At 35.9% G+C, this 9,515-nt stretch overlaps 1 pseudogene; it reads left to right on the plus strand.

Moving 5' to 3' along the window:
• Positions 1–1,370: 1,370 nt before the first annotated feature.
• LOC149831724 (beta-glucuronosyltransferase GlcAT14A-like) lies at positions 1,371–9,218 on the plus strand (annotated as a pseudogene).
• Positions 9,219–9,515: the final 297 nt, after the last annotated feature.

Here is a 9,515-nt window from a genome sequence, read left to right on the forward strand (position 1 = left end):
TATTGTTGCCCATCATGTGTCATGCTATCATCGTACGTCACCGATCAAGCCAACTTATATCGCGTGTTTCTACACTCGATGTATTTTCCACTCCGTAAAGCTTCGCATTACACATGCCCCATTCCGAAGGATTGGCTCGAGACATTTAGTGTCCTATGTAAAACACCACAGTGTTCCTCCTGCCCACCAAAAAGGCTTTGGCTTTGGCTTGTCCATGGGACCAATCTTAACGAGTGTTGTTAAAATGGGTCAAATTGGTGAATTGGTTTCTTAAAAAAATGAGAAATAGAATTGAATCAACCTTTGATCAACTTTTTACCATAAGATGACACATGCCATTAAAAATTAAAATTAATTAAAAAAATGAACCTCACGGAGGACATGGCATTGGATATAAATGATTGGAGGAGAAGGATTCATGTGGAAGACCTAGAATGATTTTTTTTTTGTTCATATCACCGACCCCAATTATTTTGAGATGAAGGCGTAGTTGTTGTTTTTAAAAAAATATTAAAAGAATGCATTGAATTGGCCCCTTTTGAATCATCTTTGGGACGATTCAGACTGATTTTAACATCGGTCTTAATACTTGAGTAATCAACAAAACATGACCAAGCAACAAATGGGCTCAGTCAAGTGGCCTCATTCTTCTCCCTAACTAGTTGCTTAAGAATAAACGACTGGGGCTCCTCGTGGTTGGTATGAGCTGTTAGTGCACGTCTTCATGGGGTGGGACGTTGCAGGTTCAAAACCCCAGTAGTAGGATTGAATAATAACGGGTGGAGGTCTGCCTAACCCCAGCTTGCCTTTAAAAAAAAAAGGTAGTTGCTTAAGAATTGAGGAAAGGATCAATGAGCGTGATCGCGCATTTTGCAAACATGCAAGCAACTCATAATATTTCCGAAAGTAATTAATATTCTCTTGAGTTAGTTGGACCCCTCTGATTTTCTTTGAGATACAAATTACATCCATAGTCACAAATCTTGTCCTAAGAAAGATATCAGCCAGTAGATCTTACAATATTTTGAAAAAACAGGCTTTTCTCTAACTCGAGAATGCAAAGTGCGCGAAAAATGTATTTACCACATTAATATTAGGTTAAAAAAATGCTTAGAAATAGGTACTTTTTTTGGAAAATATCAACATTTTCTGGGGTATAACTGTAATTACACCTAATATTGAAGGGCATGTCAGTCTTTTCTCTATATCAATACCACACTAAAGAATTTCCGTACATTGAGCTATAAATGTAATTTAATGATAGTGAGGGTTGATTCCATGGCTGCAATCACTACCAAACAGTTGACAGCTGCCTCTCTCTCTCTCTCTTCCCCCACATCTTCCCTTCTCTCTGTATCCGCCTGCAATTCATGCTGTCTAATGGAGATAACCAAGTGCATGATCTCATTCATTCTCGCCTCAATCCTACTCTTCCTCATCACCCACGTCTCCCTCACACTACCATCCCCCGAAGGCCTCGCGCATACAGACATTTCTCCGGCAGAGTCAGGTTTCCCTCGGTCAATTTCCCCGGAACCTGGCCGAAGTTCGCCTACTTCATATCAGGATCCAAGGGCGATGTGAAGAGAATCCAGAGGACGCTTCTGGATGTCTACCACCCATCCAATTTCTATCTCCTCCATCTCGACCGGGAGGCTTCTGCCGCTGAGCGCCACCTGCTGCTCGAGTTCATCTCCGGCATCGAGATCTTCGCCAAAGTCGATAACGTTCGGATAGTCGGCAAGCCCAATCTGGTCACTTACAGAGGTCCCACCATGCTGGCGAACACCCTGCACGGCATGGCCATGCTCTTGAGGATTAGATCATGGGATTGGTTTATTAATCTCAGTGCGTCGGATTATCCACTGATCACCCAAGATGTCAAGTGACTCAAAATTCAGGCTCAGACTTTAGTATGAATCAGGCTTCTAGCTAGGTCCATCCTCTAGTTGCCCATTGATCCAGTATAGTTCCAAGGGCGACTGCTTGAGTCAGGAAATTTGCAGAAAGCCTAGATCTAGCCAAGCAATACCTGATCATGTCTAATCAATGGTGAAACTTGATCAAGTCAGGCCAAATAATCCAATTTCTTATATGTGACTGTGGACTCAGTCTGGGTTAACTTCTGGGGCCCAACTGAAGTAGAATCATTAAACTTGGTTTAGTTTCTTATATGATGTTTCTTAATGCACTGCTAAATATTCTGAGAAAATGAGAATTTTTTTTTGGGTTTGAGATGCTGGATGTCTCTAGCGATGTTTCATGTTGCAGATCTCATTTACGCGTTCTAAGATTTGCCGAGGGATCTCAATTTCATTGAGCACACCAGTAATCTTGGATGGAAAGTGTAAGGATTCCACCAGAGCTCAGTTTTGTGTTGACTCAGACTTGGCCTGCAACTCGGCTAGGACACGGGTCAGGTTGAGCTTGGATTCCACCAAATGTTTTTACTTTCGTTAAGCATCTGATTCACCGAGTTTAAGGGATCCATGACCCTAGCGCTTCTAATTTTAAGTAAAGTCATCCCAGCTGAGCTGAGTTTTCCTGAAAGTGTACTACTTGTTTTACAGGAACAAGAGGGTGAAACCGATCGTCATTGATCCTGGACTATACGGACAAGAAAAATCAGAGCTACTGTGGATTTCAAAGCAGAGGAGCATGCCCACTGCTTTTAAACTATTCACAGGTTTGTTCTAATACAACTAGTTTTACATCTGAGATCCTCCAGACTTTATCTCATCCTGGTTTTGGTTAATCATGGTCATAAATGACTGATCACTGTGCTCTGGAACCTAGATCCTACTCAGTAGACAAAGGAACAGGACTCACCCTCATTCAATTTGGTTATGAACTCATGGAGTGTGGGAGTTCTGGTCCAATCTGGCCATAGTGATTGACAAGAGACTTACAGACAGTGAACCTTGTCTGTAATCACGCAACAAATATCACCATCATTTTGTAAGTATCATAATTATGTCACAATATTTTCAGACACCAAACTAATCCCAAAAATATCATGATAACCTTCAAAATATCACCTACTTTTGGAAATATCATAATGTTAACTTGGCGACCCAGAAAATGCATCGAGCATTTGGAGCATTTCGTTCCTGAACAGAACTGTTTTCAAGTAGTGTCCAATTGATTTCATATTTTTGAAATTCGATTTTTTTTCTTCACTATTTATATATTGTTTACATTTTTTATATTGTCTTCCAACATATTTTATAGATTTTTTTTAAAAATATAATTTATTGAGTCTTTTACCTTGCGAAGAAAATCCTGATATCAAGATTTATGACAGCGGTCTGGATTCAGATTATACATCCTAATCAAAAGAATTATTTTCGATTAGGCCTGTTCATTGCTACTACATGTCTCAAGCCAATTATAGGGCCTGCCAAGCTGCAGTGTTGTCTATCCAAAAGAAAAAGAAAACTAAAAGCAAACTCTGAAGCCATCTCCTGGAGTTTTAACTTTACCTTGGATGCACATATCTGTTAAAATGTATCATTCAACATTTGTAATATATATATATTTTATATATATAAAGCATAATACATATTCATATATGGTATATATGCATATGTATTATCTTAATTATATATATAAAATATTTTTTTTTCTATTTATAGGCATAGGGGTAGTTTAGACATTTCACTATTTTACGCATATTCTATTGGGAATATGTTTGTAATTTTCCTTTTAAATTTATTTTTTATTTTTTCCTTTTTCGTGGTTTGCGCAACCTTGGGTGGCTCCCCAAAGAGTCGTTGGGGAGCCCCCAACGGTCACAAATGTGACCGTTGGGGGCTCCCAACGACTCCTTTGGGAGCCCCCTAGGTGGCTCCTTTCTTGTGTTATAAATAAGGGTCTCCCCCTTTGTATTTCTTACTTCTTGAGGGAGCTTATGCTTCATTGTAATGGGGTTTTTACCCCTTGTCCATTATTTCTTCAATGATATGCAACTTATGACTTTATGTCATATTTTTCCCTTTTTATGGGTTTTATGGGTTAGCACATTATGTGCTTGTGTTGTTTCCCTTTAATGGGTATATTTGCACTTCACGTGCATAAGTATGGGTTCATTATTGAACCCAATGTATTCCAACTCACTTTCTAACATGGTATCAGAGCAAGGTTGAGATCGAGTTGCTCTTTGGTGCATCGGGAAGCGTGGTGTTCAAGAATTTTAAAGAAAAATGGTGAAGTATTCATTTCTCTCTATTGTTTTTCTTATAGTTATTCGGTATGCATTCTATTTCTTTGAAGTATTGTATGAAGAATTTAATATGTTCTTTGTTTTTTTTATGTGTGCTCTTTGTCATTAAGTCCTTTTATAAAAATTTGAGTTACTTACTACTCCATTGAATCTTTTTCGTATGTTTTTCTTTGAAAATTTTTAAATGATAACTTGTTTTGCGAAAAATTAGATATATGATTGCTCAAAACTTGATTTAATCGGTCGGTAAAAATTTATGACCATTGGAACTTTGAATCTACTTTTTAAACCTAACCTTGTTTATGAGAATACCTTTATATGAATGTTTAGTCTTTAAAGAAAGGTATGTTAAGATTAAAATGTTTGTGAAATGTTGCTTTTTTTGAAAATTGTTTGTCATATATGAAAAATTCCATATTATGTTCTCTTACCCAATGTGTCCGTTTTATATGAGCAACATTTAATTAAGAAAGTTTTTTTTTATATATAATACCGGTTGAATTAAGTTTTAAAATGGTCTTATGGAATATGGTGATTTTCTTTTCATCTTTACACTCTTAAGGATGTTTTCAACATTTAGAGAGCTCTCTCTCTTTTCAATAAGAGATATTTATATTTTTATGTTGTGTTGTCTCTTGTGGGTTTGGGTGTTTGCCCTTTTGTTTGTTCATTAGTGAATGTTGTAAGTGCTTAATGCACTCCTTGCTTTTCGGCATATTTCATTATAAAAGTTATGATCTTCCCTAATGTTTATTGCGTACTTATTTCATTAGGAGTAGGTAAGAATCTATTAAGTCATGTTTTTTGATAAAACTAAGAGTTTTTTAATTTTTCCCTCAATAAATGTTTAATTTTTATTTATGCCATAGTACAATCTTATTTTATCATAAGGTTTTGTTAATGAATCTATTTTGTTGGGATTTCTTTCACTTTAATGGAGTTTTCCCCTTCGTTGGGAGTTTTATTTGTGTTTAAGCTCTCCTTAAGGAGCCTTTCGGTCCTTATAATCTTCTTGTGAGTATATACTCTTTTATGGAGATCTCATGATTGTTTATGAGTATCATTTTTAAGTTGCAATAGTAGATTTCATAAGTTTTTTTGAACTTCACTATCTTTATGAATGCCTATATTGGCCTAAGTTTGTTATTTTCGAACTTCACCAACTTCACCGCTTAATCTTTCATAATTAAGGCTTGTTTGTTCCAAATCGGTTCGTACACATGATGTTGCTTAATATTTCATGTTATGTTTGTTGCATAATAAGCCTTTTTGGTGTACAAGACTTCTTTTGAAGATTAAGCATAATTTGTGGTTATGCAAAATTGTTTTGATGGATTATATTGGACCTTTGATTCAATTTGTTAATCGGTCCTCTTTGTAAAAAAATTTTATTTTGAAAATGATTCCTTATGTGTTTATTGCCCTTTTGTGGCATTTATGTTTGTCCATCACATGTTATTTAATGCATCATTGTTTTGGCCTTATTATTGTTTTATTAGAGATGTTTGTTGAGGTGAGTTATGGGCACCTCGTGTTATATCATTTTAGATTGTCCAAATTGCCATATTATAGATGGTGGTTGAGGTGAGTTATGGGCACCTTGAGACTCTAGAATGATTTGGTATATGATCTCTAATTATGAGTGTGACACTCGTTGTTTTGTCTTTTTAGATTGTCCACCTACCATATTATAGATGGGGGTTGAGGTGAGTTATGGGCACCTTGGAACTCTAGAATGATTTGGTATATGAGTGTGTCACTAGTTTGTTCTTGTGCCATTGATATTATGGATGCTTCTAAGTAAATGTGATGGACATATGGTATTTGAAACCTTAAATGTTTTAAGGTACTTTTAAAATCAAGATGTTTTGGGATTATAGCCCAACCTTTTATTTGTTTATGAATCTTATGAGTGCATTTGCACATTTGTGATTTTGTATGTGGTGCTCGTTGTGCACATGTGTTCTTGTGATTTTGCACAAGTATTCTAAGTGTTCTTGGTGTGTGTATATTCACACATTTGTTCTCAAGAATTTTATTTTATCGATTATAGTATCTTGTTGAAGATATTGTTTACATGCATGTTATTGTTATGAGAATTCATTTTAAAAGGAGTATTGTTTTATTCGAGGTTTATTTTCATTACAAGTTTATTGTCTCAAAAGTCTTTTCCTTTTATGCCCATTATCTAAGTGTCATCATATGTAGACAAGAATTTTATTACACCTTCGTGTGTTTTTAGCCTTTTGTTGGCTTTTGCTCTCTTGGTCTAGTAGCTGAACACACTTGTCTTGAGTGTTTTTATATGTAGACAAGGCACGTTGATTCACACCATGGTGTGTGATTTTTAGCCTATGTTGGCGTTTGTGTCCTTGTTCTAGTCGCTTAAGATGTATTCCCATGGTTGGCTTATTTCACTCATTTCAAGTGCTATCATATGTAGACAAGAGATGTATTATGTTTAAGCCCATGGTTGGCTTATTACTCTTGTTCTAGTAGCTGAACATACTTGGTTTTAAGTGTATTTTTTACGTAGACAAGGGATACTTTTTAGTCCATGTTGGCATGTATTCTCTTGTTCTTGTCGTAGATGCACTTATTTCAAGTATTATTATATGTAGACAAGAGGTTCTTTTACACATCTTTGTGTGTGTCTTTGGCCTTTAATGGCTTTATATTCTTGATCTAGTAGCTTATACACTTGATTTATGGGTTTTGGAGGACTAATGAGGAAGATGTTTGTAATGGATAAACTATTGTTGAAATTTGCAAAATTTCATTCATGACTTGTGTTTTTCAAGCAAATCATATTTTTGATATGCATATCAAGTTGATTTCTTAGCATTTAATCTATATATTAAGTGCTTATTGTTTTTGCCACCCTTATATGCAAAATGTGTATTAAGTATGTCTTTCATAAATGATTTTAAAACCTTGTGAACTCTTGAGTTTATTTTGCCTAAAGTATACTTGGAGACTTTGTTTCTCTTGTTTGGCACTTCATTACATGTTTGAAGCATGATCATTAATGAGTTCTTTGAGTATTAATTCATTTCATGATAAGTATATGCATATGCTCTTTATGGCTTTTTTGGGCCCTTATTCAATAATGTTTATGTATATCATGCCTCTTCGTAGGCTTATTGTGGTGTCCCTTAGTGGACCATTTTGTTATTTCCCATTATGGGGTTATATTTGTCCAATGGTGGACCTTATGAATGCATTATGCATTCTTGCAATTTACTTTTACATATTTTTTGCTTCCGCTCATTTTGTTCTAACATGATGTATGATTTAGAAACTTTTGGTTTTCTAAATTTCTTCGGTTCATGCTGAAGTAACCATCTTATTATGCATAAATTTTTGCACCTTGTTAGGAATGTTCTTTTTTGAGTAAAGTGCAAAGATATTGTTTACTTGTTCTTTTGTTGTTTTTTCTCAGGATCCTGAAGATAAGAGGAAAAGAAGTACCTTGGATAGAAGGTGATCATCGATAAAGACATTGGAGGAAGACATTTACAATGGCATTCGTACTGAAGGCTCTTGAAGCTTTGAGATTCTCCTTCTTGCCGTCTTCAATCTTTTTGTTCCCCCACGCAAAGCTTGAGGGGGGGTGTTAAAATGTATCATTCAACATTTGTAATATATATATTTTATATATATAAAGCATAATACATATTCATATATGGTATATATGCATATGTATTATCTTAATTATATATATAAAATATATATTTTTCTATTTATAGGCATAGGGGTAGTTTAGACATTTCACTATTTTACGCATATTCTATTGGGAATATGTTTGTAATTTTCCTTTTAAATTTATTTTTTATTTTTTCCTTTTTCGTGGTTTGCGCAACCTTGGGTGGCTCCCCAAAGAGTCGTTGGGGAGCCCCCAACGGTCACAAATGTGACCGTTGGGGGCTCCCAACGACTCCTTTGGGAGCCCCCTAGGTGGCTCCTTTCTTGTGTTATAAATAGGGGTCTCCCCCTTTGTATTTCTTACTTCTTGAGGGAGCTTATGCTCCATTGTAATGGGGTTTTTACCCCTTGTCCATTATTTCTTCAATGATATGCAACTTATGACTTTATGTCATATTTTTCCCTTTTTATGGGTTTTATGGGTTAGCACATTATGTGCTTGTGTTGTTTCCCTTTAATGGGTATATTTGCACTTCACGTGCATAAGTATGGGTTCATTATTGAACCCAATGTATTCCAACTCACTTTCTAACACATATCTAGCTCAGGAACAACTGAACTTGACCAAAGTTGCTATCCCTCTCAATTTTTGACCTTAAATTATTCTTCCTACTTGTACTACTAGATTATTTATTTGAAGTCTGGTTTGCATTATATTTTGAATACTCTTGCTAAACCCACTTGAATTAGCTGATGACTAAAAATAATAGAAAGTTTAGCATTAGCTCTCCTAGAATTTCGGTTTTAGTGGTTTCCTTTCCCCCTCTTGTTAGGTTCGGCATGGATGGTACTCTCAAGATCATTTGTTGAATACTGCATAATGGGTTGGGACAGTCTTCCAAGGACACTTCTTATGTACTACACCAACTTCATCTCCTCCCCTGAGGGCTATTTTCAGACTCTGATTTGCCACTGCAATGAGTTCAAAAATACCACTGTCAACCATGAACTACCTTACATTACATGGGATACACCACCAAAACAGCACCCTCTTTATCTAGGTCTCAAGGACCACAGAAGACTAATATACAGTCATGCCCCATTTGCAAGAAAATTCATGGAAGATGATCCAGAGCTGAATAAGATCGATCATGAGATGCTTCATAGGCATACTGGGAAATTTGCCTATGGTGGATGGTGCAATACAGACGGTGAAAGGAACAATCCGTGATCAACTTTTGCCCGTGGAAATAGCACCACACTGAGACCAGGACCAGGGTCTAGAAGACTAAAAGCTTTACTCATAAAATTACTTTCAAGGAGGAATTTCCAACAGAGACAATGCATATGAAGGGGGAGTAAATATTCAAAAAAGAAAATTTATGGATGTACACGAGAAGAGCATTGACAAATTTCTTAATTTGTAGCTGCCTGCAAAATTTTATAAGGTCAATCCAGATTTTTGAAGATCTTTAGCCTCGGATTCTCCTATTGAATTTTTGTGATTTTGTGAATCCTTTTCTGTGGATCCCAGCTGCTGTAAATGCCAGTTGCTTCTGACATCGCTACTGGAGTTTACTGTGAAGTCCTCCATTGACTGTTTAAGAAGGATAACAAAGGCATTGTAATTTATAGAAGTTTGTATGTA

This window comes from Nuphar pumila, chromosome 7, assembly GCF_984573655.1.
Source record: "Nuphar pumila chromosome 7, dmNupPumi1.hap1.1, whole genome shotgun sequence".
NCBI lineage: Eukaryota > Viridiplantae > Streptophyta > Magnoliopsida > Nymphaeales > Nymphaeaceae > Nuphar > Nuphar pumila.